Here is a 9,093-nt window from a genome sequence, read left to right on the forward strand (position 1 = left end):
CAACAGCCAATCTCTGTCAGTCACACAAAACTGGGCAATAAGCTCAGCTATACTAAACATCGGTACTTGTGACAGGTAAGTGTGACAGATACATATAAGTTCTTACCAGAGAAAGTGATTAGGCAGCGTTCTGTGAGTGCATGATGTTTAAGCATGAGTCCGGGTACAGCAGAGAGGCCGACACGCATGTGGTTGAGCACATGTTCTTGCTTACAGCATGAGTGTTACGTTTTTTCCAAGGGTTTCCCTCCTTCTCTCTCTCCCTCTCTCAATCTCTCTTTCTCTCCCTTCCCACAAACACATATAGAGACTAATTTCCCAACACACTGGCCTTCCCGCTCCACTTTCTGCAACTTAGCACCAAATTGGAGCAATCATTAACCAGACTCAGTGCTTGGTAGAGTCCTGTGGAGGGATGACGAAAGAGAGAGAGAGAGAAAAAGAGAGAATGACAGAGAGAGGGTAAGCCAAAATGTTAGAGCAAAATAGAGAGAAAAATGGGTGTCTCAACTCTTTCTAGCCCCTGAGACCATTTTTATGTCCCAACACTTGTTACACTGGCCATTACATATTTGTGAAGTTGGAACGTGAGTTTGAGAGGAGCATATCTTGCAATATGTTTCCAAGAGCATGATGAGAGCTCCTAATATACACTTGTTTCTAGATGAAAATAATATTTCTTATAACAGTAACAGTGAAATCGTATTCTGTGTCCTTCCCCCCATTACTTCTCTTTCCCTCCTTTAATGTTTGACCGATTTTCATCAGTCTCAAGTTACAGATGTGGAAGTTTTCTGCTTTGGTTTTTATTTTATCCTATATTTTTAGATGTAACATCGCCAAATGCCCCCAAGCTGAACAAAAAAGGCTTTCTCCGTAAATGAGCATTCACTGCTTGTAATGCTCAGAAAAAAGGAAAGAGAAAAAAAAAGGAAAGTCAGAGTTAGAGAGGATACACCCTGAAGACATAGGTCCGTAAGTCTCTGATGCTTTATTTGTGCAGATTTGTCACGTACAACATGTCTGCTTGGATGCTTTTGATGCAGGACGATGCGAATCACATCGGCTATTTGGTGGGAGCTAGAGTGGAACTAATGGGCTTGAAGGTGTGAGGCTAATTAGGCTTGTGTATTCTGCTGTTATGATATCCAACTAGAGCTATGGCCCGCTGTGGATCCAGACCAATCAAGGTCCCCTGAAACATGCGCTGTTTAGCCCCGCGAGCTCGCTGTTCCAGGAAATGACCTGGAGCTTTTATCAACTATTGTTGCTGATTTAAGAGGTGGATCGACAGCTGAGAGTCACACAGGCAGAGCCAAGGGGAACCTCTTGGGTGGTTTGAGCCTTTTTCTTTCACTGTTTTTCATCCTGAAATAAGTTACTGAGCCAAAATGTTTCGCCTCTGCCTTGGGATGTGTTCAATGTGTGAGAAATGATGCAAATGCAAATTTGTTTCAGATACATGAAATAATGTTGGCGTTATTTAGTGATGCTTGGCCAAATACTAAACTAAATAGATGCACTTTTTAACATAAATACAAAATGTTCATTGTTCCCTTTGATTGAAAGAACATTTTGAATAATGCCTGGTCATTTATTTGTATTTGTGTAAAAAAAAATACACTGACAATCACAAATGAATGACGCAAATTCCCCGAACGTCACAAAAACATTGAAACCGTGTTCAGGTGCATGCTGGATGGCTCAATACAATGGCCACTAACAATTACTGTTGTTTGTTCAAGAGTACTTACCTTTCATTTGATTACACTGTCTAACAAATAAAATTACAAAAGGGGAGTATGCGTGCATGAATGCGGTCAGAGGGGAGCAGCAAGGATTAAAAACAAACCTCTTAGAAAACACAATAACTGTCTGGTTCAGAAAATGCCCCCGAGCAACAATCTATCATGCAGTTTCCATATGTAGAACCCTCCTGTGTCACTCATCTTCATACAACCTTTCCTTCCCATTGATGAGGCCTACATGAATGTGTTAATACTGATGTAATAATCGCTAATCTAGCTTTGTTTCTGAAATATCTAACAGAGGCCGAATAGATGATCGCTATGCATCTTTGTATATTCTTCCCGCTTCCCGTGCTTTGACAAAATAAGCCAAGGCAAAGCACGCCATGCTCATACCTTAGGGCGGCAGATGTTACACTGAGCATGACAGTGCTGGATGAGAGCCCCACTATCTGATAATGGGGTGAAGCAGAGTTCAGAGGAGACGGCGCATCATGCTGCAACACGCTCTGCGACTTGGCTGCTGCAAGGAAGACGTGACATCACGTAAATCTAGGCATCGCATTCTGTGTGACTAACCTGATTTTTGGTTAGATAGCACGCTTGCTGTGCAAGCGCTCCATCAACTTCAGCTCTTTGGCTTTTCTTTTTCTGTCTGCAAAACTGCTGGGATGTTTGTTTTCTGTGCAGCAGCTGAGTGACAGAATATTCTGTGCAGCAAACTAACCAAGACACCTCTCGCTTTCTGTGTGATGTTCTGCAACCATTAATCACTGTGCTTCAGCTGTTATCTGTGTTTTATCTGATCTCCTCCTACCTGTCTACTTTTACCTCAGTAAGTGATTTCCAACATTTCTCACAAATTCTTTTGAAAGCCCCAGAGAACATACTATATATGAATGTCGATATGGAGTCTGTGTTCTCATTTCGAATGGGACCCAATCACTGCTAAAAGGTGTTTTCCAAAAAGTGTCACAGAGTGTTTTTTAGGATGTTGCTTCTCTAAAACAAGGGACATTTAATTACATAATCAGCAGGACCTCAATATGACTGCGGCATAATTCAGATCAGTGTGACTCAACAGGAAATTCATCCTGATGAAAGCTTCCTGTTGATGTCCTAGTTTACCGAAAGACGTATCAACATACAATACAACACAATAAAAGCAGAACAGTGATTCCTTTTGATTTGCAGTTGCAGCACAAAACGAAAATGTCACAAAAAGATAAAGGACAATGAACATTCTGTAGCTGAAAGTCCTTCAGCCATACAGATTATAATTACACAAATCAAAGAGGAAGACTTCCCTCAGCGGCTCACTGAACTCAGACTAACAACAAAAGCACAGTGTGTGTCAGCTCCTATGTGTTTCTTTAATGTGCATGAACACTCGTCCAAACACAACAAACTGTGTGGAGTGTGGTATCGATCATTAACAGTCCCAATCATGGTTATGGTCTAATGGTAAGTATTAAGGCTAGATTTTTGCCATTTCCCCAGTCATTCTGAGAAAGGCAGGACAAGGACCATCCATCTTTATCTTTACATGTCAGTGTGAAAAGCACTGGAAGCTGTTCCTGTAAAACAAATCTTTGGCTGCCATCATGGAGCAGTTTTTTCCTTCTGCAGTAGGGTTCTCCCAGTGTGACTGATGAATATCTGTGATTCTAGGCTGCTGCTGCTCTTTGATTCTGGGAAACTCCTGCCAAGACCTGAACTATTGATGTTTTAGATTGTTGACAGCACCACAACACAAAAAAAGGTACCCAAACAAGCTATGCCTAAAGCTGACAGAGCTTTATACTTTTGGGGTAGATTTGACTTTAACTGATTGTATAAAAATACATTAAAAGACAAAGAAAATTAGTACCTCATTCAGCCTTTGCTGTAAGCGCCTGTTACATGGAGAACAGACCCCACACATCCACACCAAGAGTTCTTGACACAAGGTCTCAAAAAATGCAGCTATGTCTCTTTCACCAAGTCTACATAATCCAGGTCGTGCCAGTGAGGGATAGGACCCCTGTTAAAACATATACACTTGTCATCATTGTTGTGGCCTAATTTGGTCAGTCTGTCTGTGGAATTCAGTCGTCAGGTCAGCTTGTCAAGTGTTTGGAAAATGAGTCAAGCCTCTACATTTTACATTCTCTGTGCCTTAGTGAATATGATAATTTTGATGAAATGCTTGCTTAAGTGTCCTTTTTTCAACCATTGCTAAAATATTCCACATTTGGGCTGCTCTTAGATGCATGCATTTTGTAGCATGTGTTCAATAAGTCAACAGGACATTGCACTTCACTGAATATGCAAGTCAAATGTGTCAGCGGGAACACTGTACAACATTTTGTTGAAGGATCAACACTTCTCAGCTAAATTATGCAAATAAATGTGCTTCATGTTTGAAGAGAAATTAGCAGTCACAGAAAAAATGGTCTCATCTTTTTTAGTTATTTCAGTCCACAATATACTGTAGTAGTTCACTATATAACGTCTTCAACATCATAAAATAATAACATTGAATCCCTACGTTTTAATAGTACCACATAGTGAAAGTGTTTGATTATTCATCACCGGTCTCCTCTCCATATGTTTTTACTGCAGGGAGGAAAGCATAGAGTATTTACAGCCTCCAGTCAATATATAAAAGGTCTTTTCATTGGCCAACACCCGTGTCTCCCTATGTTCATTATTTAACACGGACATGACAAGCGCGATAGTGTGTGCGAGATAGTGGAAATAATGTTAAGCTTTAAAAAACACATAAAAAACAGTGGTTCAGATTTCAGCAGCTGTGCAATGTGTCTGACCTCTGTACTGCTCAAAATGTTTGTCACTGACCCTGTTACAATGTGGGAGAGCAGAGTGCGACCCATCTGTGTCCCGCTGTCACAGCTCCTGTGACCCACAGGCTGCATGCAAGTCTCTTCACGTGTTTTGATAAACATCCACATTTTCTACTCAGAGGTCACATCTGATGAATGTGAGTGGGAAAGAATGACAAACGGTTGTATAACATTTGAGATGTACCTGTATTGTGTGAGAGCATGGGGGTTTTCTGTGTTGTTTATGGGCATGTGTGTGGGAAGTGTTGGCTGGATGCTGTTTGATACACTCTTTCATGAGGTGTGTAGGACCCATGATCTGTGCCTGCTGCAAAGCAATAGCAACCCTACAGGGAGCCTTTGATTATCAGTTACCATGTTCACCATCCTACACTGTTTCTGCTACATTTGTAATAAAGACTTGAGCTAGGCTGATAGATTACCCAGGCTGTTATACTGGCTGATAGCTTATTGTAGATATATGGGTATTGGTGTATATATTGGTCCATAAGTAACAAAAATAAGTAAATACAGTACAGAAATTCCTAAATCAGTTTGAGGTAATTTAGATCCACCAGAGAGTACTGAAAAGTATTTTTTTTCTACTGTAATTTCTTTGTAAAGGGATTTTTATCAACATAGTTTGTTTATGTTTTTATGTTAAAAAATATATTTTAAACTCTCAAACATCAATATCAGTGTCAAACAGTAGTAATAGTAAGAAAGCAATGGGTGGCACTGATGAAAACTTAATAACGTGAATGTTTATTTGTTATTTAGATTAATAAATATTAATAATAATAATAATAATAGTTAAGTCAAACAAGCATTAAATACCAGCAATAACTTAATCATCTTGTTATTCTGTCACTCATAATGACCATTTTGCGGTTTCCCACTGTGTATTTTGGCAGCTGCACCTGGTTTCTCCTTCAAGGGTGTGCAGGTAACAATTTTGTGCAATTTTGGTGACAAAGCAGCTTCTTTCTCCTTTTTCCTTCTTAGCTTCCTCTGTCAACGTCCTTTAAGGTCTCTTTGCTTCTGCCATTAGCTATGTCCATAGAGGCTGCTGAGCCTGGTTACATTGGCCGCTCTCCTGGCTCCTGGGTTCCCCCATAGAAAACGTTCGTCTCCCTGCGGTCCAAAGCTCCTATGCCACCAGTGCAAACACCAACACTCCCTCTGAGCCCACGTCCCAGGCATCCAGGACAGTACAGCTAAGCTAACTAACAGCAGCTACATCTTTCAGTAGTGGCTTTACTGTCCATCAGGAAACTTTATCACAGAAAGTTTAGGCAGAGCAGCTGGACATCAGAGGGAAAACCAAAGAACATTTTCTCCATTTAATATGATATAGTTTCACCAAAATCAGTGAAATAGTTGGTGGTGTGTGACTACTGCCATAAAGAGGTATGCACTTTTTGCAACCAGGAGCATAAAGTTACATAATGGCCTATGGGGTGCAGGGTGGGACTCAAACTCAGTGTAGCATCAAAATTATGTTAAAGCTGTTTTTTAATGTAGAAAAGCTACATAATGTTGCTTTGATAGTGTCATACACTGAGTTAAATTTCTGCTAGTCCAAGCATAAAAAGGAAATGTATTCCTCTTTCCAAATTTAACTTCATCTGTCCTCAGCTGCTAATTTCAGTTTCATATTTTCAAGAGGTTTCATTCTTCAGCCCCTGCACATAGGCATCAGTTTCCTCCTTGTGGTGCAACCAGAAATGTGCTCTTCATCACAAGATAGTTAAGATTTCCATTACACAAAGCACAGTGCTGTTAAAGAGAGGATTATTGATCATGAGCCAAGCCAATAACACCTCCTGATACCACAAGCCAACAGTTTCCAACTGTGCCATAGCCTGTTACCACAGTGAACAAAGATTAAAACCTGATTTTGAGACAACAGTATAATTACAGTCAACCATTGTAGCCAGTTTCAGCAAAGAGCAGGGCCCTGTAGATACCATCTGTGATCACTGAGCTTGGCAAGAACAAACCAATACAAGCTTCAAACAAGAACAGCACTTGGCTTATTTCTTGCTGCTATTCACTGACCTAGCTGGCCCATGGATGCAGGGAAAAGATCTTGAGAATATAGCTACATCATTTGTATTACTTGTAGCTCTGTGTTGCACTCACTGTTTCTGTGGTAACCCACTTGCTCCAACATTCAATTTAAATCTCAACAGCCATGAATCTGGCCCACGCAGGGTCCTCAACCACTGGCATCATGTGTCACTGCATGTCTTTACAATATATGCCAGAAAAAATGTGCTTGAGTCTAAACCAGAAAATAATATGAATCAGAATCAGATTGTACTGAATGATAATATTCTGTCCCTCCCAATGCATGAAAATGAAGGTGAACGAAAATGCTGCATTGATTAGATAGTACTGTGTACCTCACAGTCAAAATCAATCCATGGCAATTTTGGGTGTTTTGGCAACTTGTGTCAAACAACATTGCATCTCTGTGTATGAGCAGTGAAGTGCAATGCAAGTAGATCAACCCAGGCAGTGGTGAATGTAACGAAGTACATTTACTAAGTATAATTTTGACATACTTGTCCTGTACTTAAGCATTTTTATTTTCCTGCAACCTTACACATCTATTTACACTACTCCATTAAGTACTCCTCACATTTGAGAAGCTGGAACACTATTACTACATTTAAGAGGGAAATATTTTGCACTATATTCATTTGACAGCTATAGTTACTTTGCAAATTAAAGGTGTTTTTAATTACACAGAACAATATATAATGTCATCAAACTCTATGTACTGTGTAAGAATAATAACATGGTAGGTTGTGCCTCTCGAACCAGTACAAAACCAACAGGTAGATGAGGAAGATGTCGATCAATCTCAGTGCTGCCATGTGAAGAGGTCTAATAAGGCAAAATATGTGAAAACATGTGTGGATCATACAAAAGATTTGACTACTTTATAAAATATAATGCATCATAAATTAATCATTTATGAACTACCAACCATGATAGTCAGAATGTTGAAAGTTGAAAGTTGCTACATGAATTTATGAGGGCAACAAATGCAAACCATTGAGTGACTGTTTATTTCTACAAAACAGCATAAAAAGAACAAAACCAGTTAAGCATGTCAGAGTTGTCTCTACAGAATGAAAAGGACTGATTTGTCACAGTAATAAATCTCCCTGTGACATTCGCAGCAATTGCCTGAGATTTGGTGTAAACAAGCGAGCAAGGAGTGAAGCGAACACAGCAATTTCACCTGACAACACTTGCAAGGTAGCATGAGAAGTTAAACACCCTGATTCAGCTGTCTGCAAATAGAAAACAGTCCTTACTTTTACTGGAAGCATCATCTGTGCCGAAAGAGTACGGCAAGGCATGCTCTGAAATGTACAACTTTGCTTAGTCCTAATAAGGGCTCGGGTTCAGGGACAGAAGTCACTGTTTGTCAAACAAATAGTACTATCAGAACAAGACCAAATGAAAAACCTGCCTAATTAAGTCATATGGGGACTAGATCTGCAAAGGGAAATAAACAAAAATAAAGTTTAAAGAAAGACAGAAAAAAAATCCAATTTCGCTGTATCTGGACACAGTTACTCTCTGATAAAATATAAAGTTACTATAGAGGCAAAATCACACCAGGAGGAAGAGCAAAAGAAGACTTGGCAAAGTCGCAAAGCAAATGAGGCTCCAAAACAAAACAAACAACAGAGAGAGGACAAATATAGAGAGATACAGACACAAACCCTGTATAGTCACTTACTTGTCTTCCTTTCACTGCAGCCACATGTAGAGATAATCCCCAAAACAACCCTTGTATGTTTAATATATACAATATGTTCAGCAGAGGACCTCACACAGGCACCTCCTACAGTGCCCTCTGTAATGTTTAATGTTTATGAGGTAACTCCAAATAGACCTTATGAATTATGAAAGGGCCCAGGTGATCCCTAAACCATGTCTCCCCAACCTCGTGTCCACACAGCTCTATTGTACTTTGAGCTCTTATGGCAAGCAGTGTTTATGTGCAGTAATCCCCTGTCATATACAGTGTCAAAGCTGCAGAGCAGGGTTGACCCCATACATAGAAACACACTGAATGTCTTAAACCTTATTTAGCAAGGCAGTTCAACCCACAAAAAAAAGAAAAATATGACATAATTTACAAGAGAGAGGCTGCAGGGGAAGAGGTTGTGCAGATCAGAGGCTGCTCAGACTTTTCAAAAGTGGTAATTAACCCTAACCCCGGGTTTTTGTGACATTGGCAAACTTGCAATACTGCTCAATTTTCATAAATTAAAAAAACACCATCGGAGCAAGTATCGCAAGTAAACAATAAAAGAAGAGGTAGTTGGATATGCTTAGCGATGACAACACTGTGCTCCTCTCAGGCATTGCATTTTCATGTGTGTTGTGAGATTGGCTTTGGAGGGAGACCTGATGGGAGAGACTGGGATTTTTTTGGTTGGATACTTACAAAATCTAGCCGTATCTTGCTAGTTTCTCCAATGTTACCTACC

Source organism: Morone saxatilis, unplaced genomic scaffold (genome assembly GCF_004916995.1).
Source record: "Morone saxatilis isolate NCDOM2014 unplaced genomic scaffold, NCSU_SB_2.0 Contig14, whole genome shotgun sequence".
NCBI lineage: Eukaryota > Metazoa > Chordata > Actinopteri > Moronidae > Morone > Morone saxatilis.